This window comes from Xenopus laevis, chromosome 8L (assembly GCF_017654675.1).
Source record: "Xenopus laevis strain J_2021 chromosome 8L, Xenopus_laevis_v10.1, whole genome shotgun sequence".
Lineage (NCBI taxonomy): Eukaryota > Metazoa > Chordata > Amphibia > Anura > Pipidae > Xenopus > Xenopus laevis.
The window spans coordinates 31518533-31544811 of record NC_054385.1 but is presented as its reverse complement, the minus strand read 5'-3'; the positions used below and the strand labels follow the sequence as shown (position 1 = coordinate 31544811).

At 44.6% G+C, this 26279-nt stretch overlaps 1 long non-coding RNA gene across 4 annotated transcripts in view; it reads right to left on the bottom strand.

Annotated features, from left to right (window-relative positions):
* LOC121396986 overlaps positions 1-26279 on the bottom strand; it is a 52248-nt gene that overhangs the window by 19766 nt on the left and 6203 nt on the right. The window contains exons 2-7 of one of the 4 annotated variants that reach the window (XR_005963294.1): positions 25149-25205; positions 24751-24860; positions 19832-19909; positions 17987-18126; positions 14709-14810; positions 8166-8267 (exon numbers count right to left, since the gene is read on the bottom strand). This is a non-coding gene — a long non-coding RNA (uncharacterized LOC121396986). The remainder of the gene's footprint in view (positions 1-8165; positions 8268-14708; positions 14811-17986; positions 18127-19831; positions 19910-24750; positions 24861-25148; positions 25206-26279) is intronic. The other 3 variants (XR_005963297.1, XR_005963295.1, XR_005963296.1) reach the window with 3 other exon arrangements.

The window sequence follows — 26279 nt, the reverse complement described above, 5'->3', positions numbered from 1 at the left end:
ATACCAAAGCACCATTGTGAACAATGGTGAATGCTTTAATTAGATGGGATGTTGTGACTCAGTTTTCTGTGTTAAATGAGATAAATGGGATATCTGTGTTTAGTTATTCTGTGTCAAACAGACAAACCAAAGTGGCTGCATCTGTATAAATACCCCCAGAACTCAGAGAAAGATGATACAGTGGCAATTACATGTATAAATAACCGCAGAACTCAGAGAAAGATGATACGGTGGCAATTACATGTATAAATACCCCCAGAACTCCGGGCAAGATGGTACGGTGGCAATTACATGAATAAATACCCCCAGAAGACAGAGAAGAATGGTACGGTGGCAATCACATGTATAAATACCCCCAGAACTCCGAGCAGGATGGTACGGTGGCAATTACATGTATAAATACCCCCAGAACTCTGAGAAAGATGGTACGGTGGCAATTACATGTATAAATACCCCCAGAACTCCGAGCAAGATGGTAAGGTGGCAATTACATCTATATATACCCCCAGAACAAAGAGCAAAATGGTACGGTGGCAATTACATGTATAAATACCCCAGAACTCAGAGCAAGATGGTACGGTGGCAATTACATGTATAAATACCCCCAGAACTTTGAGAAAGATGGTACGGTGGCAATTACATGTATAAATACCCCCAGAACTTTGAGAAAGATGGTACGGTGGCAATTACATGTATAAATACCCCAGAACTCAGAGAAAGATGGTACGGTGGCAATTACATGTATAAAGACCCCCCAAACTCAGAGAAAGATGGTACGGTGGCAATTACATGTATAAGTACCCCCAGAACTCAGAGAAAGATGGTACGGTGGCAATTACATGTAAAAATACCCCCAGAAGACAGCGAGGAATGATACGTGGCAATTACATGTATAAATTCCCCCAGAACTCAGAGCAAGATGGTACGGTGGCATTACATGTATAAATACCCCCAGAAGACAGAGAGAGGAATGGTACGGTGGCAATTACATGTATAAATACCCCAGAACTCAGAGAAAGATGGTACGGTGGCAATTACATGTATAAATACCCCCAGAACTTTGAGAAAGATGGTACGGTGGCAATTACATGTATAAATACCCCCAGAACTTTGAGAAAGATGGTACGGTGGCAATTACATGTATAAATACCCCAGAACTCAGAGAAAGATGGTACGGTGGCAATTACATGTATAAAGACCCCCCAAACTCAGAGAAAGATGGTACGGTGGCAATTACATGTATAAGTACCCCCAGAACTCAGAAAAAGATGGTACGGTGGCAATTACATGTAAAAATACCCCCAGAAGACAGCGAGGAATGATACGTGGCAATTACATGTATAAATTCCCCCAGAACTCAGAGCAAGATGGTACGGTGGCATTACATGTATAAATACCCCCAGAAGACAGAGAGAGGAATGGTACGGTGGCAATTACATGTATAAATACCCCAGAACTCAGAGAAAGATGGTACGGTGGCAATTACATGTATAAATACCCCAGAACTCAGAGCAAGATGGTACGGTGGCAATTACATGTATAAATACCCCCAGAACTTTGAGAAAGATGGTACGGTGGCAATTACATGTATAAATACCCCAGAACTCAGAGAAAGATGGTACGGTGGCAATTACATGTATAAATACCCCAGAACTCAGAGAAAGATGGTACGGTGGCAATTACTTGTATAAATACCCCAGAACTCAGAGAAAGATGGTACGGTGGCAATTACATGTATAAAGACCCTCCAAACTCAGAGAAAGATGGTACGGTGGCAATTACATGTATAAGTACCCCCAGAACTCAGAGAAAGATGGTACGGTGGCAATTACATGTATAAATACCCCCAGAAGGAAGAGAGGAATGGTACGGTGGCAATTACATGTATAAATACCCCAGAACTCAGAGCAAGATGGTACGGTGGCATTACATGTATAAATACCCCCAGAAGACAGAGAGAGGAATGGTACGGTGGCAATTACATGTATAAATACCCCAGAACTCAGAGCAAGATGGTACGGTGGCAATTACATATATAAATACCCCCAGAAGACAGAGAGGAATGGTACGGTGGCAATTACATGTTTAAATACCTACAGAAGACAGAGAGAAATGGTACGGTGGCAATTACATGTATAAATACCCCCAGAAGACAGAGAGGGATGGTACGGTGGCAATTACATGTTTAAATACCTACAGAAGACAGAGAGGGATGGTACGGTGGCAATTACATGTATAAATATCCCCAGAACTCAGAGCAAGATGGTACGGTAGTAATTACATGTATAAATACCCCCAGAAGACAGAGAGGAATGGTATGGTGGCAATTACATGTATAAATACCCCCAGAACTCTGAGCAAGATGGTACGGTGGCAATTACATGTATAAATACTGTGATACTAAACTTTATAGATAATATAGATATGGGTATATAGAATTTATGTGAAAGTAGGGAGGGCTGTGTGTATGGATGCTGGGTTTTCATTTGGAGGGGTTGGACTTGATAGACTTTGTATTTACTATACTAATATTCCCCAGTAACATCTCATTCCCCTCATCTTTTTTTTCATGATAGTTTTATGGAGTATTCAAGGAAAGAGAATTTGGAAGAGAAAGAATGAGAGAGGAAACAGAGAAAATGGAATCATGGGAGGAGAGTGAAGCGAGCGCCAAAGCTGTGCGGCTATCCCAAATGGCGGAAATGTGGAAGTGCCGAAAAGCCGAACAGCGAAAGGACCCGAAGCCACAAAAACAGCCGAAGCCGAACTCCCGACGTGGCAAAAAGACCCAAAGCTACGAAAATAGCCTAAGTCCTAAAGCAGCAAAAAACCCGAAGTCATGAAAACAGCTGAAATTGAAGTCCTGAAGCGGCGAAAAGACCCAAACTCACGAAAGGAGACAAAGTCCTGAATCCATGAGTTCAATTCTACTGAACACCAATTTGTTTTTTGTTTTTTTAATCCCCTGGCGACCAATGTATTATTTTAATATTCTATAGGCCCCTGCTACCAATGTTTTCTTTTGGGGCCCCAATTTTTGATTTTTTAGCGCTGATGTCTGTGTGGTCTTTGGGCGGGATGGAGTGGGGCTTGGGTGGAGTGGGTGGGAGCTGGGGTGGGGCTTGGGCAAAAGTGAGGGAGGGACCCAGAAAATGATGTTGTATGGGGCCCCGTGATTTCTAATGGCAGCCCTGAGGCCGATACATTAGATAGCTTTAAGAAGGGGTTGGATGAATTTTTATCAAGGGAATACGGGGTTATGGAAGTTAGCTCATAGTACAAGTTGATCCAGGGACTGTTTTTGGAGTCATGAAGGAAGTTTTTCCCCCTCTGAGGCAAATTGGAGAGGCTTCAAATGGGGTGTTTTGCCTTCCTCTGGATCAACTAGCAGTTAGGCAGGTTAAAATAGAGTTAAAAGTTTGAACTTGATGGATGTGTGTCTTTTTTCAACCTAACTTACTATGTTACACTGATTATAAATACCATAATGCACGTTGGGCTGCAGGAAAGTTGCAATTGCCCCATTATCTGTGTTGTTTCTATGATCCGGAAGTCATCTCAACTGACATGTTCTTAGATGTAACTCTCACTGCTGAGTTCTAAACTGTCTCTGGAAGTACTTCCCACAGCAATGCCGGACTAAGTCTGAACCTGTTCTATACGACCAAAGCCATAATACTTACCATGAGAGTGTCCCAGGGAAAAGTCTTGTCTTCTTCTGTCTTCTGATCTCAATTCCATCCCTTCTGATTTATCTCTTTTCTTCTGCTTCTTACCTGCATATTCCTGATAAAGACAAATGTATGAACATTATCAATAAAAAGATACCTATATCAGGGTTTTTTTGGACAACTTACTTTTCAAAAGATCCAGTAATTTTTATACAATTAGTGTGCTTGCAATGAAGCCCAGCTGATTCCACCTGCACCATATGTTTATAATACTAAATAACAAAGCACAGAGGACTTCACCCGCACAGTACCATAGATGTACTTTAAATTATACACATCCGGATTCTACCCGCACTGTTCTCTTAATGTGCTTCTCATTTGGCACCCCGGAATATAGCCGCTCAGTTTTCTTGGTGTGCGTGTACCACCAAGTACTGTAGGGAAAAGTTTAAAGGTCTCGGCATAATGTGAATTCAGACTCTCAGCATAGCGTAAACCACTCGCTTCCACCCACACCAACCCTTCCGCCCATTCACCAACCCGCATGCTAAATGGACCGTCTCCCCGCCTAATAGTTTAAAAATTAGTAGTTTTGTCAAAGGCCGTGGGTCCCTACGTGGGTAAAGGGGTGGCCGGGTTCCCTGCGTTGGTAAAGAAGTGGGAGCGGGTTGCCTTCATGGGTAATGGGGCAGGTTGGTTCCCTGCATGTGTAAAGGGGAAGGCGGGTTCCCTACATGGGTGAAGGGGCAGGTGGGTTCCTTGCTTGGGTAAAGAGGCAGGCGCATTCCCTTCGTGGGTAAAGGGGCGGGTGGATTTCGTGCATGGATAAAGGGGTGGGCGGGTTCCATGCATGGGCAAAGGGGCGGGCGGGTTCCATGCATGGGTAAAGGGGTGGGAGGGTTCCCTGCGTGGGTAAAGGAGAAGGCGGGTTCCCTGCATGGGTAAAGGGGCATGCGGGTTCCCTGCGTGTGTAATAGGGCGGGTGAGTTGCCTGCATGGATAAAGGTGTGGGCGGGTTCCCTGCGTGGGTAAAGGGGCAGGCGGATTTTCTGCATGGGTAAAGGTGTGGCCGGGTTCCATGCATGGGTAAAGGGGCGGTCGGGTTCCCTGCATGGGTAAAGGAGCAGGCGGGTTCCTTGCGTGGGTAAAGTTGCAGGTGGATTTCGTGCATGAGTAAAGGAGCGGGCAGGTTTCCTGCATGGATAAAGGGACGGGCAGGTTCCCTGCATGGATAAAGGGGCGGGCAGGTGGGTTCCCTGTGTGGGTAAAGGGGCGGGTGGGTTTTCTGCATGGGTAAAGAAGTGGGTGGGTTCCCTGCGTGGATAAAGGAGCGGTTTGCTTGCATGGGTAAAGGGTTTTGCAGCTTCCCTGCGTGGGTAAAGGGGCAGGCAGGTTCCCTGAGAGAATAAAGGGGTGGGAAGGCCGGCTCCATGCATGGGTAAAGGGGCGGGTGAGATCCCTGCATGGGGGGTAGGCGGGTTCCATGCATGGGTAAAGGGGCGGGCTTCCTGCATGGGTAAAGGGGTGGACGAGATCCCTGCGTGGGTAAAGGGGAGGGTTCCCTGTGTGGGTAAAGAGGCAGGTTCCATGCATGGGTAACGGGGCGGGCGGGATCCCTGTGTGGGTAAAGGGGGGGCAGGTAGGATTCCTACATGAGTAAAGGGGTGGGTTCCATGCATGGGTAAAGGAACAGGCATGTTGCCAGAGTGGGTAAAGAGGCGGGTTCCCTGCGTGGGTAAAGGAGCGGGCGAGATCCCTGCGTGGGTAATGGGGCGGGTTCCCTGTGCGGGTAAAGGGGCAGGTTCCATGCTTGGGTAAAGGGGCGGGTTCCCTGTGTGGGTAATGGGGCGGGTTCCATGCGTGGGTAAAGGGGCGGGTGGGATCCCTGTGTGGTAAAGGGGCAGGTGGGTTTCCTATGTGAGTAAAGGAGTGGGCGGGTTCCATGCATGGGTAAATAGACGGGCATGTTGCCAGCATGGGTAAAGAGGCGGGTTCCCTGTGTGGGTAAAGGGGCGGGTGGGTTGCCTGCGTGGGTAAATGGGTGGGCGGGTTCCATGCGTGGGTAAATGGGCTGGCGAGTTCCCATCGTGAGTAAAGGGGTGCATGGGTTACCAGCATAGGTAAAGGGGTGCACGGTTTGCCTGCGTGGGCAAAGGGGCTCGTGGGTTCACTGTCTGGGTAGAGGGGAGGGCAGGTTCCCTGCATGGGTAAAGGGGCAGGCGGGCAGGTTCCCGGTGTAGGTAAAGGGGGCAGGCGTGCGGGTTCCCTTTGTGGGTAAAAAGGCGGGTGGGTGGGCTCCATGCGTGGGTAAAGGGGTGGACGGGTTCCCTGCGTGGGTAAAGGGGCAGAACAGCCTCTTTATTAGAGAGAGAATAGGTGCTCGCTGTGTTTTACTCCTCTGGGATTGTCTCCCCTGAGGGGCAAAATGTTTACTACAAGTGACACACGGGTGCTGCTGTGTATTATTGGCACCCGGTGTTCTGAGTCATTATAATTATATCTTCATAATCATTATTAATATAATTATGGGAAAAAAGATGCCTGATGTTGGGCTGCCCCTTACCTGCCCTTATGTTGGGGAGATTCCCCTGGTGGGAAGGAGCACAGCTTACAAGCAGGCATCAAGGAGGGAGGGCAGATGCAGGGTGGCGTGCAGCCCACAAGCAGGCAAGGAGGAAAAAAATCTGTTATACCCTCTCTCATTGCATAACAGCCACCAGTGGGAATTATCTGCTGACTGGTGCCTATGACAACACAGCCAAAGTGTGGACACACCCTCTGTGGGGGCCTATAGCGACTCTTGCTGGCCACAAAGGGAAAGTCACAGGATTGAACATTTCATGGGACGGAGAACTAATCACCACCTGTTCCTTCGACAGAACCTTCAAGCTGTTGGCCTAATATAACCCCCCATAGTGACTCTTCAGGGTGTGTAGATAATTGAAATAGATGTTTCTAAATCCTGACTGCCAGGTGTGTGGCCCTCTTGCTACAACTCCCATATCCTCAAGTTGTTAAACTACAACTCCCTTATCCTCCCGAAACGCCACATGCCCAGCACCTCTAATACCAGAACTGTTGGCGCTTTCCTCTTCTCCTGTACCTGGTGGCATCTCATCCGTGCCCCCACTCTGCCCACCATGCCCATTACATTCTATTGCACTGGTTTCCCAGGGTCAAGAAAAAAAGCACCAGTTATTGGTCAGTGGGTGCCCGTGGGTGTTTCTCTTCATTGCACAAATACAATTAGTCAAACCGGAATCTTCTCAAGTTCTGTGTGCCAGAGGTGCGGGGAGTTGGGCAGAAAACACACACAATGGGCATCATGTGCTGCTTAACAACTGCTGCCTTGTGTTTATTATAAAGGAGAGAGAACAACCCTGTCAGCCAATGAGAATGCAACTTCTGTGTGGGTAAAGGGGTGGGCGGGCGGGTTCCCTGTGTGGATAAAACACATTTGCTATAGTAAGTACATATCTAACATGTGACTTATGGTACATATACTGCAATAACTAATGCAGCCATTGAGGGAAGCTTAAACTGCCTTTTCCATTCAGTACCATGGACAGCACTCTGTGGCTGCAGCTCCTATTGATTAACACACTGGTTGGTGGCACCGCTGTCACAGCAAAGAGTCAGTTCTATACACCTACAGATAACATTTTTATAACATTATTCTTATTAGATATCCTTGTACCAATGATATGGGCTGACTATGTGGTCGGACATGTATACATATTGGTTTATCTAAGTATGTGGCATATGGGGGCCCTGAAATGAAGACACCCCATTTGAGCTATCAGTTCTGTCATTCCAGATACTGCAAAATCAACACATTTACAGATTTCTTTTGAGGGGCAAAGGTAGAAAAGGCTACATTAACACCAAAAAACATATATTTTTGGAAAGTACACATTCCACTGAATCCCAATAACTGTAGATATGCTCGTCTTTCTACTCCAAAGCATCAAGCTGCAAACCTTTCCTAAGTTTTTATATTTGGTTACATCTCCAAAAATCCCCTCAACGTTTTCACCTTGAAGTATCTTATCTCTCAAATACTATTAGTTACCAAGATAAAAAAAAACTAAATACAAGCGCAGAGAGCACATTGGCCCTGAACCCTTCTACCAACATTGTGGACCTCCCCCTTGACTCCCTCTGTTGCAAAAAGATGAGCACACGAGGGGGGGCAGCAAGCTTCCTCAGGCAGCGGAGAGAAAGAAGTTGGGTCTGAAAGGACAATGTAGAGCCAAGGGTTGGAAATATAATGAAACTAATAACGAGGACATGCCAGTGGGTCCCAGTTCCCCCAGTTCTGACACTGCCTGTCAAATAAATGCATATCTGGCTGCTGTCTATCTGCTGTATAATATAATAAAAAAAACCTTCTCAACCCTTATCTATGAATTACTTCTATAGCCCACTACCAGAAATTGTCTTATTGGGCAAAGCCTGAGCATGTTCTGTACCAACAAAAGCCATAATACTTACCATGAGAGTGTCCCGGGAAATGTCTTGTCTTCTTCTGTATTATGATCTCAATTCCATCCCTTCTGCTTTATCTCTTTTCTTCTGCTTCTTACTGGCATTTTCCTGATAAAGACAAATGAATGAAAATCGTTAATTAAAAAAACAGGGTTTTTTTTTTGGGGCTACTTAAGATTTCCAAATCTACCATAATTAATGTGCAATCCAACTAATTCAATAACATTGAATAAAACAACCATGCTTACGCAGCCTTAATGCTAAGGGACCTGTCACCACATTCCCCTCTAAAGGGCTGAGCAGTGACTATAAGAAAACTAATCCTATGCTAAACAGGGCTCACACTTCCTACTTACTTGGGTCCTGGCTGTGGTTCTCCTGCAAAGTGGCTTCTTCAATAGATGTTCCTCCTCTGATGCACATCTGCCCCTGTGACTTGTCTCCTTTCATATTCTTCTAAACTCCACCCTCTTAGAACCTCCTATGTGTCTCACTACTCCCTCTAGTGGCCAAACACTATATATACAGCTAATGTCTAATCTAACCCATCTCTACACTGCCATCTAGAGGAAGAAAATGGTAATTAAATCTGTAATTACAGATTTAACCCTTTCACTGCAGGCCGATATGGCTGATTTGAAATAAAAAAATCATGTTTCACATAATACAATCACACACATCAGACACATAATTTATTTTATGTACGAGACACAGTATATTTGGAAAGTTCAATTTCTCCTCAACACGCCAATACCAAATAATATAATTTAATGAATATTTCTCACTTGTATAGATTAAAACTCCAAGCAGTTCACTACTAAAATTCCAAAGCACTGCTGCCCAAAACTCCATAAGTTTGATTTCAAGGCCAAACATTCAACTAACTGTAGGTTTACCCTAGAAAACTACACATTATTAGAAGGAGCAGATTCTGGCAAATAATAATAACATATATCTATGTACTAGTGATGTGCGGGCCGGCCCGATACCCACGGGTTTACCCTCTGTTCTCCCTACCCGCCACTGTCAAATGCCGGCTTCGACTTCGTCTTTTATAGACGCTGCACATGCTCGGGTCGGCGCGGGTCTATAAAAGCAACCCGGAAGTCTGGTGTGGCGGGCACGGGGTAAGGGAGGGCGGGTATATACTATGTACTCCAAACTACCAAGTTGCAATTCTTTTCTAAAATTATAATTTTTTTGTAGAAACTAGTGAATTTTTTGAAAAATTAGCTCAAAGATTCTAGTCTACAGTATCATATATGCCACATATCATTGGTTACCAAGGTAAAACACTCTATGAATGCCAGGATTCCACTGAACAGTTTTATGGCCAATGTGTATGGGTTTATGTAAGTATACTGCATATAGGGGCCTCAAAATGTAGACACCCCATACGAGCAACCTGTAAGTCTACTTACCGCCCTGGTGATTTGGGGTATATTTCAATGCAATCCTGCAGGGGAATAGTCGGGTCTTGGTCATTAGTGGTTGCGTGCGTATATTGACGTGTGCGTGTATGTTCGTGTGTCACAGTGCGTCGCTGAGCATGTGAATAGACACTGGGACATTATTTGGACGGCAAGTACACTAACCGGTTGCTAGGTTGTTCCACAAAAACAGCAACAATCGCAGACACCGTCTTGCCTTACTAAAAACTATCCCACAGTAACAGCAACAATCCCGGAGATAATCTTGCCTTACTAAAAACTATCCCACAGTAACAGCAACAATCCTGGAGACCATCTTGCCTTATTATACACTACCCCACAGTCACAGCAATAATCCTGGAGATCATCTTGCGTAACTAAATACTATCCCACAGTAACAGTATCAATCCCTGAGACGATCTTGCCTTACTAAACATTATCCCACAGATACAGCAACAATCCCGGAGACCATCTTACCCTACTAAACACTATCCCGAAGAAAAAGCAACAATCCCGGAGACCGTCCTGTCTTACTAAACACTATCCCACAGTTACAGCAACAATCCAAGAGACCATCTTGCCCTATTATCAGAACAAGGGGAATGCAATGCTGTATTTTGCTAATACCATGTACAGGGAGCGAGGGGTCCAGTCGAGTCTCAATCAGCTGTTTCATTGGGACTCGAGAGGTTGGCATGTATGTATTACAGTATGTATGTATTATGTATCAGGATTACTTCTTCCTAATGAATTTCTTAGTATATGACTAAAGGACCTGATATATAAGAGCTCCCTACAGGCAGCACTGCCTACCTGCTCCGCCACCTGCTCTTCTGCACCCAGTGAGGTGGGACCAGTGGGGAACAGCTATTTGCCACTTCGGCACTACTATCACCTTGAGTGAGGATCTCAGGCACTTCCCTTCAAAAGCTCTGAATTACAGAAAGGTTGTCTCCTATAGGATCCATTATAATCAAATAATCCAACTTTTTAAAAATTATTTTCCTTTGTCTCTGTAATAATAAAACAGTACCTTGTACTTGATCCCAACTAAGATGAAAGTAATACTTATTGGAAGCAAAACCAGATCATTGGGTTTATTTAACGTTTACATGATTTTCTAGTAGACTTAAGGTATGAAGAGCCAAATTACTGAAAGATCTGTTATCCTTAAACCCCTAGGTCCTGAGCATTCTGGATAACAGGTCCCATACCTGTTCTCAAACGATCTAAGCATGAGAGTCTGAAATACATTTTAACTGTGCTAATGGCAAGGGTTAATCAGTGCAGCATTAAAGGGGTCATTACCCTTTACATTAACTTTAATATGGTGCAGAGAGGGATATTTTGAGAAACTTTGCAATGTTTTTTATTATTTAGCCTTTTATTCAGCAGCTCTCCAGTTTGCAGATTGAGCAGTCTGTTTGCTAGGGTCCACATTACAGTAGCAAATATAAATTGATTTGCAGAGAGCCTGAATAAAAAAAAAAAAGTAGCAATAAACATATAGCCTTACAAGGCATTGTGCAAGATGGTACGGTGGCAATTACATGTATAAATACCCCCACAACTCAGAGCAAGATGGTACGGTCTCAATTACATGTATAAATACCCCAGAACTCAGAGAAAGATGGTACGGTGGCAATTACATGTATAAATACCCCAGAACTCAGAGAAAGATGGTACGGTGGCAATTACATGTATAAATACCCCCAGAACTCAGAGCAGAATGGTACGGTGGCAATTACATGTATAAATACCCCCAGAACTCAGAGAAAGATGTTACGGTGGCAATTACATGTATAAATAACCCAGAACTCCGAGCAAGATGGTACGGTGGCAATTACATGTATAAATACCCCCAGAACTCCGAGCAAGATGGTACGGTGGCAATTACATGTATAAATACCCCAGAACTCAGAGAAAGATGTTACGGTGGCAATTACATGTATAAATAACCCAGAACTCAGAGAAAGATGGTACGGTGGCAATTACATGTATAAATACCCCAGGACTCCGAGCAAGATGGTACGGTGGCAATTACATGTATAAATACCCCCAGAAGACAGAGAGGAATGGTACGGTGACAATTACATGTATAAATACCCCAGAACTCAGAGAAAGATGGTACGGAGGCAATTACATGTATAAATACCCCCAGAAGACAGAGAGGAATGGTACGGTGACAATTACATGTATAAATACCCCAGAACTCAGAGAAATATGTTACGGTGGCAATTACATGTATAATTCTACCCACACTAATAATAGAACTACCATGAATAAAGTTTATTAATATTAATGTTTTATTAAAAAAATACTGTTTGAAAACACTGCTTCTTGTATACTCAAAAACGGCGATAGGGACACATCTTGCCCCTAACCCGCCTTCTGCCAAAACTAGAAGCAATGCGACTTTGGCAGCGGCAGGAAATGTGTCAGTGATGTGATGCTGATGTGTCAACATGTCGTTGTGAAGCTGCTGCTGCCAACCTATTACCCCTTTGTAATCACTACTTAATGCAGCTCACAGCCTGCCCACCTGACAGACCCCCCTTTCGCACCCGCTCTCCTCCGGCTGGCTCTCTGCAGCTCGGCCACTCTGGGCAGGATAAACCTGGAGGCGAGTAGAATGTCCAGAACCAGCCCCGGCAGAACACTGAGCAATGAGTGGCGACTTCTAGCAGCCATCCCTCCTGTTGCAGAGCGATCTCCAGGGACAGTGGGGCCAATGCGACTCAGGTGGTCAGTGTTATAGGGATGGAAACCAACACCCACACATCTCTTAGTGTGCTTGCAATTAAGCACCGCTGATTCCACCCGCATCATTCATTTATAGTACTAAATGATAAAGCACAGAGGACTTCACCCGCACAGTGCCCTAGATGTACTTAAAATGATACACTTCCGGGTTCTACCAGCACTGTTCTCTTAATGTGCTTCTCATTCGGCACCCCGGAATATAGCCGCTCAGTTTCCTTGGTGTGCGCGTATCACCAAGTACTGTAGGGGAAAGTTTAAAAGCCTCAGCAGAAGTGAATTCAGACTCTTAGCGTAGTGTAAACCACTCGCTTCCACCCAAACCAACCCTTCCATCCATTCAGCGACCCGCAAGCTAAATGGACCATCTCCCTGCCTAATAGTTTAAAAATTTGTATCACCTGATGTGCCTTTTCACTCGCTTGTGCACAAGCTTTGTCAAAGTCAGGCAGGATCCATGGGTGGGTAAAGGGACAGGCATGTTGCCAGCGCGTGTAAAGGGGTAGGGGGGTTCCCTGCGTTGGTAAAAGGGTGGGCAGGTTCCCTGTGTGGGTAAAGGGGTGGGCAGGTTCCCTACGTGGGTAGAGGGGCAGGCAGGTTCCCTGCATTCTATTACATTCTATGATTAGAAACAAAGCGGGTGTTTCTTTTCATTGCACAAACACAATTGGTCAAACCGGAATATTCTCCAGCTCTGTGTGCCACAGGTGCAGGGAGTTGGGCAGAAAAACACAAACAATGGGCTTCATGTGCTGCGTAATAATCAGTGCCTTGTGCTTATTATAAAGGAGAGAGAACAACCTGGTCGGCCAATCAGAATGCAACTTCTGTGTGGGTGGGAGGGTTCGGGTGGGATTCCTGTGTGGATAAAACACATTTGCTATAGTAAGTACATATCTAACATGTGACTTATTGTACATATACTGCAATAACTAATGCAGCCATTGAGGGAAGCTTAAACTGCCTTCTCCATTCAGTACCATGGACAGCACTCTGTGGCTGCAGCTCCTATTGATTGACACACTGGTTGGTGGCACCGCTGTCACAGCAAAGAGTCAGTTCTATACACCTACAGATAATATTTTTATGAAATTATTCCTATTAGATATCCTTGTACCACTGATATAGGCTGACTCTGTGGCATATGAGGGCCCCAAAATGAAGACAGTTCTGTCATTCCAGATACTGCAAAATCAACTACAGATCTCTTTTGAGAGGCAAAGGTAGAAAAGGCTACATTAACCCTCAAAAAACATATATTTTTGGTAAGTACACATTCCATTGGATCCCAATTGGGTATGCATGCCTTTCTACTCCAAAGCACCAAGAGGCAAACCTTTCATACATTTTTGGATTTGGTTACATTTCCAAAATTCCCCTCAAACCTTTCACCTTCAAGTATCTTATCTCTCAAATACTATTAGTTATCAAGATAAAAAAAAAAAACCCTAAATACTACTGCAGAGAGCGCATTAACCCTGGAACCCTCCGTGAACATTGTGGACCTTCCCCTTGACTCCCTCTGTTGCAAAAAGATGAGTACACGAGGGGGGGCAGCAAACTTCCTCAGGCAGCGGAGGGGCCACAATCTCCCCTCATTAGCAAGAGAAAGCTGTAAAGTCTGAAAGGACAATGTAGAGCCAACGGTTAGAAATATAATGAAACTAATAACGAGGACATGCCAGTGGGTCCCAGTTCCCCCAGTTCTGACACTGCCTGTCAAATAAATGAATATCTGTCTGCTGTCTATCTGCTGTATAGTAAGTAAAAGTACACATTCCACTGAATCCCAATAACTGTAGATATGCTGTTCATTCTACTCCAAAGCATCAAGCCACAAACCTTTCCTAAGTTTTTATATTTGGTTACATTTCCAAAAATCCCCTCAAAGTTTTCACCTTGAAGTATCTTATCTCTCAAATACTATTAGTTACCAAGATAAAAAAAAAAATCTAAATACAAGCGCAGAGAGCACATTGGCCCTGAACCCCTCCGCCAACATCGTGAACCTCCCCCTTGACTCCCTCTGTTGCAAAAAGATGAGCACACGAGGGGGGGCAACAAGCTTCCTCAGGCAGCGGAGAGAAAGAAGTTGGGTCTGAAAGGACAATGTAGAGCCAAGGGTTGGAAATATAATGAAACTAATTACGAGGACATGCCAGTGGGTCCCAGTTCCCCCCAGTTCTGACACTGCCTGTCAAATAAATGCATATCTGGCTGCTGTCTATCTGCTGTATAGTATAATAAAAAAGCATTCTCAACCCTTATCTATGAATTACTTCTATAGCCCACTACCAGAAATTGTCTTATTGGGCAAAGCCTGAACATGTTTTGTACCAACAAAAGCCATAATACTTACCATGAGAGTGTCCCGGGAAATGTCTTGTCTTCTTCTGTATTATGATCTCAATTCCATCCCTTCTGCTTTATCTCTTTTCTTTTGCTTCTTACTGGCATTTTCCTGATAAAGACAAATGAATGAAAATTGTTAATAAAAAAAAACAGTGTTTTTTTGTGGGGCTGCTTAAGGTTTCCAAATCTACCATAATTAATGTGCAACCCCACTAAATCAATAACATTGAATAAAACCACCATGCTTACGCAGCCCTAATGCTAAGGGGACCTGTCACCACATTCCCCTCTAAAAGGCTGAGCAGTGACTATAAGAAAACTAATCCTATGCTAACCAGCCCTCACACTTCCTACTTACTTGGGTCCTGGCTGTGGTTCTCCTGCAAAGTGGCTTCTTCAATAGATGTTCCTCCTCTGATGCACATCTGCCCCTGTGACTTGTCTCCTTTCATATTCTTCTAAACTCCACCCTCTTAGAACCTCCTGTGTGTCTCACTACTCCCTCTAGTGGCCAAACACTATATATACAGCTAATGTCTAATCTAACCCATCTCTACACTGCCATCTAGGGGAAGGGGGAAATGGTAATTGCTTTAACCCTTTCACTGCAGGCCGATTTGAAATAAAAATATTATGTTTCACATAATACAATCACATAGATCAGACATAATTTATTTTATGTACGAAACACAGCATATTTGGAAAGTTCAATTTCTCCTCAAAACGTCAGTACCAAATATTATCATTTTATGTATATTTCTCACTGTATAGATCAAAACTCCAAGCAGTTAACTACTAAAATTCCAAAACACCGCTGCACAAAACTCCATATGTCTGATTTCAAGGTCAAACATTACACTAACAGTAGGTTTACCCTAGAAAACTACACATTATTAGAAAGAGCAGATTCTGGCAAAGCAAAAATGACTAAATATATCTATGTATGCTGTATTTTGCTACAGGCAGCGAAGGGTCCAGTCGAGTCTCAATCAGCTGTTTTATTGAGACTAGAGATGTTGGAATCAGTCTGAGAGACACTAGAGTGATGGCCAACAGCACACTGCCTTTATAGTGCAGTTAATGCTTTGATTATATTATTATTATCATAACATAACCATACATTACACACATTATGTATGTATTATGTATCAGGATTAGTACTTCTTCCTAATGAATTTTTTAGTATATGATTAAAGGACCTGATATATAAGAGCTCCCTACAGACAGCACTGCCTACCTGCCCCTCCACCTGCTCTTCTGCACCCAGTGAGGTGGGACCAGTGGGGTACAGCTATTTGCCACTTCGGCACTACTATCACCTTGAGTGAGTATCTCAGGCACTTCCCTTCAGCTTCAATAGTGAAAGCAAAGAGAGGACAAACACTAGCATAGAAGCTGTGGCATAACGCGAGTGTGTCGGGCCCCCCTGCAGAAGGGAGATAGGGGAAAGTGCTGTGTTGGACTTAAATATTTTAATCATGCCAGACTCTACACCTGACATATGGATATTCCAGTGCACGAGATTCATCTTTATCTCTAGTGTGAGGTAGGTGGGTGCAGTGCTTGGCCATTGCAAACATCAGACTATTGATTACACAGAAGACTGGCAAGTATCTGGCCCATATGGCAAAAAGCTTGATCTTGCTGGGGGGTCTTATTTACAAAGGCCCTGGTGCTGGCAGCTGCAAAACAGCCCTGTCTTTACTAGCACCCTGCACACACTGGCACTACCTAACTTGCATGTTTGATTATCAAGCAAGCTAAGGAGTAGTTAGAGAGTAAGATGATGGATGTCTATGTGCCTCCTTCCAACCAACCCTGCATAATTACAGCACAATACATACAAATACCAAGAACTCGCTTAAGCTCCTGTTATTGGGCAATGGATCTGGGGTGTAATACTCATCAGAACGTACGTTGTCCCTGTTCTGAATAGTAACTCAGCAATGTCCATCCCTAACCTGACAGTGATCCGCTGCCTCACTGCCCATGCTGGATATATAGATCAAAACACTGTTGTTTCTATAGGCCTCAGCTTCATATTCGACGATGTAAATTAGGCATGCACCGAATCCACTATTTTGGATTTGGCCGAACCCCCAAATCCTTTGCCAAAGATTCGGCTGAATACTAAACCGAATCCGCATATGCAAATTAGAGGTGGAAAGGGGAAAACATTCTTTACTATAAAGGAACCAGATCCCACAGTCTGGGGCCCCCTGTCCCTCGGGCCCCCCTGCTTCCTCTTTAGTTACGCCACTGATTACACTCCACCAAAAAGACAACCAAGTGTGTCAGCTAATTCATGGTGCCTGATAAAAACTTTGACCTTACTTATATATTGTCATATTCATTCTCTGAATCATTCAAATGTTTACACAAGCATACATGAGGACAAATACACCAGGACACGTATCTTGCACTTCTCATTCAAGCAATGGCAGGACCTAAGGTGGCCATAGACACACAGATCCTATTGTAAGAATCCAGGATTCGTACGATTTTCAGATCGTGTGTGGCGTGTGCCGACAACTTTCGTCTGGCAGAGATCGGTCATTTGGTCAGGTTTGATTTTGACCCGACCGATCCCGCCGGAGCACACGCCACATCAAATTAGATCGTTCGGCCATACGGCCGAACAATCAGATTACACCCGATATAGCCATGTTTGTTAATGGCATATCGGGGAAAGATCCGCTCGTTTGGCGATGTTGCCAAACGATCGGATCTTTGCATCTATGGCAACCTTTACTTGCCTGTGCTGTTTGTGAACAAGATGGCACCTACTGATATCCTCCACTTGCGACCAACGACCAACACACCAGGGCACATTCACATTAATTCCTTTGTTTTCCTTCCTCATAGTCAAACATCTCAATTCTGGTGCGTTGGAAGTACCTTTGGCAAGCTGGGAATTGGAAGTTCCTGTCTGGTGAGCGCAGCATCTGTATATATCATTCTCCCTTTACCCACAGTAAGGTTTATATTTTCTGCCATTCATATGTTAAAAAATGTCCATAATGTCCATAATAGATGCAAGTGAAGGATAAATATTTTTTTTGGAAATAAAGGAATGCACCCCAAACAGACATTACAGACAAATATTACAGGCCTGTATCAAAATGTACTTTTTCTTAACTCATCCCTCTCCCCAAGTAACTGATTATGGGAATGAAAATAAAGCTCTGCATCTGCATCAAACCGAATCCTGCATTTGGTGCATCCCTAGTATCTTAGGAAAGACTGGCTTCAGCATTAACCCCCTCCGGCCCTCCAGTGGCCTACCTTTTTCCTGCTCGTGGCTGCAACCAGGGACAGCGAGGGAGGTGGGGGGGCACAGCCAATAACAGGTCTGGGTCGGCGGGTCCATAAGGGCTGTCGGCCCATCAGGTTTTTTCCTGGTGTCCCGCTGGCCCAGTCCGACCCTAGGCGTATCAAATGCAACCACTTATAAATACGGTTCTACAGATCCCATAGAAATGAATTCAGAGAGAAAACATTTTGGATTGATGAAACAAGCATTTCTTTAAGTAAGTGTTCTCTCTAAAGGGTCTTCTACTGGCACAGTTTGATGGGCCAGCAAGAAAGTGACAGCCCGAGTCAGGGAAGGGAACATAAACATAATAGTTGAGGAGGAAACACATGCTTATAATGTTTAATCCTTCACTCATGTTATTCCCATTTATCATGTAGTTGATCCAGAGAGATGAGGTCTCCAGTTTACCAGAACCCCCCCCCCCCAAACATACGTTTTTGAGCCCAAAATGGCAACTGCACCTTTCCCTGGATGAAAACTGCACAATATTAGGGATGTACTGAATCCAGGATTTGGTTTGGTTTTCGGCCTTTTTCAGCAGGATTCTAATTCGGATTTGGCCAAATTCAAGTGCCTGGCTGACTTTTCGTCACACAAACATGGAATTCAAAAATTTCTTAACCAGGCGCTGCACGTGTGATTCTCCTTCCCCCTTTCCCCTAATATACATATGCAAATTAGGATATGAATTCAGTTTGGGTTTCAGTACAATCTTTCACAAAGGATTTGCTGAATCCTAAAATTGTGGATTTAGTGCATCCCTACACAATATAAATAATTATAGCGCTTTCATATTTTCACACTATATAAGTTCCACTCTTTTGTACCAGACAGGACAATAGCTCATAAATAAGATTTTACATCCTCACTGTAAAAAAAACCCACTCCATTCTAAAAGAGTTCCTAACTTGTAATCTGAAGCGAAACGTCTGCTTTTACTGGTAAAGAGATTAGAGTGGAGCAAGAAATAAGGAGGTAGTGAACACCTTTAGACGGTGAGAAAACATCTCTCGTTTTCTAAGCATATTTGGACATTAAAAAGCTTTCCCTTATTGACTATGGCAGGAGTAATCCAGTGCTTCTGTTTTACAGTTCGCCATAATGTAGGGTTCTTTGGTGGACACAATTCCTAATCCTTGGGGATGGTTATTATATGGACAACTAGCCAAATTCTTGAAGCAATATCTACACGCCCAATAGGCATATGTGGGGAAGGGCATCTCTGCAGCTTCATTTCTATTATTCTCTACCATACACTTCCTGTTATCATTCTGTGTATGTGGGCAGTAATAATCAGTGCATATACCTGTAAGAATTGTAACCAGAATTAGTGATAATATAAAGTGTGTTTGTGATTATATTCCAGTCTTTCTGTCTTGCTCATTGTCACTTCTATTCTAGAAAACTAAATTGTTTGCTAGTGGTCAATTGCAAATTAAAATTAAAAAATGTTATGTGTATATTGAACACATTGCTTTTTCCAGGGAAATTACAGTTACCTATATAAAGTTCAAATTCTGATGAATTGCGGAGACAATCTTGCCTTACTATACACTCTATTCCACAGTCTCTTCTCATAAAACTATCTTCCCTATGGTGAACATTATTTCACAGTTACGAAGAACATCTTGCCTCACTATACACACTATCCCACAGTTACAGCCTCTACCCTGTAGAACATTGTGCCATGTACACACTGGTGGGCAGGAGTGTGTGTGTGGTTGTGTCAGTGAGAGGGTAGGTACATGAGGGGGTGGAAGGGTGAGATTACATGAGTCTGCAAAACAGAAAAGCACATTACGTGATTTACTTACCTTGCGTCTCCTACATGCAGTGAAAACATTGATCCCTAGACGTTGTCTCAGCCCCCGACACACTCCCAATAGATTACCCTGGGAGAGCAAATAAGAAAATGAGAAGAAATAACACATTTCATACACAATAAAAGGACGGCTTATTAGAAAACATGGGAACAGTGTAGTAACTGAAGAGGAAGCAGATCTGTTTCTCTATAACGTTGAAATCCACATCCCGATGCTTTTATTTTCTTTAAATTGACTCGCTCGTCAGCGAACGGCGGAGGGCGGGGGGAAGGTGGCGTGCATTCGTTTAAGCATTGTCATTTGCTATTATTATTATCCATATTTCACACACTGCTTTACAGAGCAGTTATTACTTGTAGTCTAGTATTGTTGTTTTACCAGGAAGCAAATTTGTTCCATAGGCTGTGACTGTACTGCGCCATATCTCACGTTTTATACATGTTTTGCAGACAAATCCATGTATAAAACATTCCAAGAATGTCTGGAAATGGTAATGATCTTATTTTATTTACCTGGAACATCTTTGAAATATATAAGGAGATTTTGTGTATTCACCATTAAATCTCTTTTTTTTTTCAGTCATTTGGGGGACACAGGGACAGTGGGGTATATCTAGTACCACTAAGAGACAGGACACAACAATAAAGATAAGAACTGGCTCCTCCTCCGCTGGCTATACCCTCAGCAGGTGGAGCTTAGCTCAGTTTGTACTAAAGTCAACAGGAATATAATTCATTCTAACAAACTACAAAAAAGGAACCTTTAATCCATGTTATCATATCTGACGGAAGCGAGAGCTTCAATCCAGGGGGGGAAGCCCTGTGTCCCCCAAGTGACTGAAGAGAAAGAGATTTAACGGTGAGTACAAAGGGACAGTGGGGACATACCAAAGCTGTCCCCTAGAATCCCGGGTGGGATAATGAGGCCTATGTAGAAGTAACCACTACAGCTAGAAGCACTCTTTTGCCGAGGCGAGTGTCAGAAGCCGCAAGGGTATCAAAAGGTAGAATTTGGAATTGAGTGAGCGGAGAAACACATTGCTGGTTTGCACAGCTGCTCTGCTAATGCCTGTTTTTTGAACGCCTAGGACTGGCTCACCCCCTTGTGGAGTGAGCAATAAGCTTGACTGGCAGGGATTGGCCCTTTGCCGTATGGGCTCTCTGAATAGCTTATTTGATCCAGGGGAAGATGGTCGATCTGATGGCCGGAACACCCTGGTGTGGCCCAGAAGGAAGAATTAGTAGTGATTCGGACTTGCACATGTAGCAAACCCTGTGCAGGTAGGATTTTAGAAGCCGAACAGGGTCAGAGGTGTGCAGTTCCGCCTCCTTCAAACTGACTAGTGCCGGAATGATTATTTCTAGATTTCGGAGGAATTCCGAAACGACCTTTGGCCAAAAAGGATGGACCTGTGCGAAGGATCGCCCTGTCTTGGTGAAAGACAGGTAGAGCGGATTGCATGATAGAGTGCTGAATTCTGAAACACACCTCGCTGAATCGATTACCAGGATAAAACTGTGTTCCAAGTGAGCCATTGAAGGGACAGGGAGCGTAGTGGCTCAAGGGCGGGCGTTGGAGTACGCCTAATAGTAATGTGAGGTCCCAGGGAAGGACTGGTGCTCATATGGGGGGGACCATTTGCCCGTGCATGAGTGTTTTGACAAAAGGCAGTAGGGCTAGGCGTTTCTGGAAGAGGACTGAAGCGCTGAATTTTGAGACTTGAGACAACCTCATAGCAAGACCTTCCTGTAGGTTTTCTATTTATTTTAAATATGTTGGGAATGGACAGAACCTGAATCTTGCCTTGCGTCGAGTACGCCATTGGATTTAAGTGGACCAGACTCTGTGATAGTCTCTGGTTAAAAATGGTTTTGTGGTGGCGTACATTGTGTTTGCCACCACCTTAGAGAATCCTTCTTGCGTCAGGATTTGGGTCTCAAGAGCCACTCAATCATTAAGGCCGTATGGTACTATGGATTGGCTGCGCGTTTTGGAAGACTTGATCCTGTTCAGCGACCGTTGGGCCTCCGGAAGGAAAGGCGTCTTGATAAGCAGGTCGTCCAAGTGTGGAGAGATGGAATTCAAACATTGCGGATAACCGATGTGACTGCGGCCATGATCTTGAAGAATATAGTTGGGCAGATGATAGGCTGAGGAGAAGACTTGTGAATTGGTAGTGACGAGTCTGGAAGGTAAATCTCAAGAATCTGCAATGCAGAGGGAAAACGGTAACCTGTAGGTACGCTAGAGTCCTGCAGCGGGTCGGGTACCCGCGGGTTACCCGCAAAAACCTGCGGTACCTGGCGGGTTGTGCTGAGAAGTTCCAGGTGCGGGTATACCCGCGGGGCGGTGATTCTGAGGGTGTGCAGGTCCTGGGTCGGGCCGCGGATCTTCTCATTAACGATATTTGCACCTTTTTCTGGTCACGCCGTGTCCCGATGACGTCACTTCCGGTTTACAATGAATGTACTTCCTGTTTTACTTCTTTTTTCCTTATCATATCGACTTCTGATGATGTCACTTCCGGTTTCTAATGACAGCACTTCCTGATTCTTGATGGTCAGCGGGTCGCGGGTCCGGGTTGCGGATAAGGTACTTGCGGGTCGGGTAGCGGGTCCAAGCGGGTAAGAATGCGGGTTGCGGGTCCGGGTTGCGGGTACGGGTCGGGTACGGGTCCCAAAAAATGGACCCGCGCAGGACTCTAAGGTACGCAACCCTTATGTGGGGGGAAACCAGGAATTGCCCTGTGGACGACGATGGGAAAACCAACCGGAGGGACTCTTCGATATGTGTGAGCAAACGAGGTTGTTCAATTTCTTGAGGTCTAGAATGGGGCGGACTGACCCGTTCTTTTTGGGGTACTATGGAGAAATTTGAGTAGTATTCCTTGAAAGGCTCTCCCTGAGGTACTGAGGTGAATACCTCTGCAAGGAGAAGGCTGGAAATGACCCTCTGGAATGTAGTACGTTTTCTTGAACGAATCGTCTCGAACGAGTGTGCTCCACCTGTCGGCAAAGTGGCTTAATATCCCTCCGATTGGCATTGTTCATGGTCGTGGGGGGCATTGTGCTGAGGTTGTCTTGTCTGCAGCTTTTGAGTGCGACGGAGCCCCTGCTGTGTTACAGCTCGTCTCTAAATGCGGCGAGTCAGGGACCCGTTGCCTTGGCAACCGCACCCATGCGAGTGCAGTGCTGCGAACAGGAATGGCGCTCATCTAGGAGAATGCACTGCAAAATGGCGGCTCCACTTAGTGCTTGTTATCTGCGTTGACCACCTACCTAAATAGTGTGGTGCTCAGGCATCCTGCCAAGGCTCAGGCTGGTAGGAGAATGCGCTGCAAAATGGAGGCCGGCAGTGTGAGGAGAAATGGTGCCAAGGTTAAACCGGCACCACTCCACTTTGCCTTGTCCCTCCTATCATGCCGGGCATGTGAACCGGGAGAACAGCAGGCTCAGGTAACGTCTGCTAGACTGTCTCCTACTTTCCCAGGCTTGCACAGACTTGTATTACCCTCTGTGACAGAGCCTGTGTGCCTGCAGGGAAAAAACCCCATGTGCATAAGCTGCAAGGCTAGTAGGGGTGAGGAGTCTTGGAGGATGGGAATTGCGGAAGGGGACCCCTCGGAGAAAAAATGATACCTGCAGGGGTAACCACTCTCCTCTTGTCTGCCGGCCAGCCCGTTCTCCTCCTGTCAGGGAAATGGAGATATAATTGTGGCTGGTTGGTCTGTGCTAAGCACTTAGAAGACCCCGGAGACATAATCCCACAGTGGGGAATGCCAATAAAGATCCTTTACTCAGTGTAAAGGACTATGCCATCCCCAATGCGTCAGGTAACTGACTAGCAGAAAAACTGAAGTCCTAACCTCCTGATGACACAATTTAAACTGAGCTAAGTTCTGCCTGCTGGGGGTATAGCTAGTGGAGGAGGAGCCAGTTCTTATCTTATTGTTGTGTCCTGTCTCCTAGTGGTACTAGATATACCCCACTGTCCCTGTGTCCCTCAAACTGATTTAGAGAAAGAAATATATGGTTCCTTTATCTATACTATTACTTTTTAAAAGTTGGGGGAGGGTCAGGTGGAACATGGACAGGATTTTGAGATTATGGGGCATAACGATGTATAAGTGTGGCTTTTATTTAATGAGGCTTCATTTTACTTGACCAGGGAACCACGGTAACCAGTGAGCTTATAATTGGGGCCCCCTGGGGGAAGAGGGACCTGCTAATTTAGTAGTATGGAGCCCTACCTTTACTCTCATTTAAGAGCTTTTACATTTTTAATTCATGAACCAAAGCGTATATCCAGCCTTGATGATCATGTATGAAACATACATAGTAAATCAATAAAGTTGGAGGAAATCTATACACTGGTAAAAAACAGTATGATTAAGGAAAAAATGGGCACAAGCAACACATCATATAGACAATTTGTATGGCTGATTCCGGAAGCATTTCAAACGCAAACAGGTCATTTTACAGAAAAATAAATTCGGTTGTATTCATCCTCAGACAGACAGAGATAAATGTAATGGTCAGGGCCACCATCAGAAATTACAGGGCCCCATACAAAAAATTTTACAGGGCACACTTGCACCACACCACACTAAAAAGGCCACAGACATAAGTGCTAAAAGAGTAATGTGGTGTGTTTTACCTCCAGCCACCAGAGGGCTTCAGTTGATATTAAAACACTGGGTAAAAACCCATTGGTGGCCAGGCTACCTCCCCACCCAATAAAAAAAAGAAACATTGCTAGCCAGTGTCCCCCCTACAAGTAAAAAAAACATTGGTGGACAGGACCCTCATAAAAGTAAATAAAATCATTGGTGGTTTGAGCCCCCATTACGGGTTATAAAAACAAACATTAGTGGCCCGGAGTTTTAAAAAATGGTGTTCGATGGAACTTACCTTCTGTCTTTTTCCTCCTTGGCAATTTCTTCATTCTCCTCGGCGGCTTTGTCACCCTTTGGCCGTTACCTGTGCCCCTCCTAAAAACTTTAAATCCACCACCGGGATATCTGTAAATAAAGCAAAACAGAACCAAAATAAAAAACATGAAAATAAAGCAGATAAACATAGAAATATAAGTAAAGTAGAAAACAGATTTACAATAATATATCCTCATTCAATGAGGCAGGTATTGTACTAATATGTTTGTTCTTGCACCATAGTAATAGTGAAAAGTCAAGCATCTCCCAGACAAACGACCAGGGAAGATTGTCTAGGATTAAATAGTGAGGTATTAGCATATATTCTGTAAAAATTCTGAAAAGGAATGACAAACCCAAAAGTATTTAAGTACTAACCGGCTCCCTTACACTGATCAGTTCCGGACTGTGCCGCGCCTCAATTCATTCCATAAACTGCAGGGAAAAAAGTGAACACAAGATGGCGCTAGAGCAAAGGTTCCATTAAATCACATCATTCAGGAGTAAAGGGAAATGGACACTAGATGGCGCTGAAGTGACAGTTAAGAAAAGAATGGGGCTACAGCTTTTAAAAGGATAAATTAGGCAGAGAACATAAAACATGTCATACTTGAAGAAAAAAAACACACATGTGAAAAGGACCAAAGAAATCTTTAGGCGTAATTCTAGACCCTGACTTGACAATTACATTCGGTATCGACCCACTAAGTAGTGGAATATCATTAAAATGTGGGTAAAAAGGGCCGGAGCAGTGGGAAGGGATTAGAGGCATTGCTCACTGGAGTTTATTAGTCACAGCGGTGGGTACAAGATTATCCGGCATCATCAGACATGGGATTAGAGGAGATTTCTTTAGTAACTCCATCCCATTGTGTCACTTTAGGGGTAAGGGAGGTGAGTTAGATCCAGTGATCTGCATCAAACCCCTGCCTTACATAATCTCACTACTTTAGAGGCACATTACACACAGTGGCGGAACTAGTGGGGGTGCAAAGGGTGCGACGGTGCCAGGGCCTGAGCCCCTGCACCCCCGATGGGGCCCGCCGCCGCCCGCAACCAAGTCCAAGAGCAGCAGAGAGCCAGTAAATCGGAGGAAAGCGTCATCGCAGTCTCCACGGTTTCCGCGGCTTCCTGCGGCTGCCACTGCCAGTAAGTGTCAGGAGTCTCTGTCTCCACTCTCACCAACAGCTGCTCCTGCGCTAAGTGTTTGGCTTTAATTTTATGCCTGGTTTCCGGGCCCTACCCTGCCCTCCCCTCTCTCTGGCAGCTTTGCTAGTAAACAGAGGCAGAGAGAGAGCAACTCCCCTCCCACAAGTGCGGCTCTTCTGCCCAATGGAGAGCTAGGATTAGGATAGGAGGCGGGACAATGATTCGCAAGAGGAGAGGGGAGGGTACAGCAAAAGTTTCTTTTTGTGAAGAGACTAGTGCACGCAGCAGCTTAATGCCTGGCACCCTGCCTCCATGAGACTCGACTCTCACCTCACGGCATCACAGAGGGGTTTGGAAATT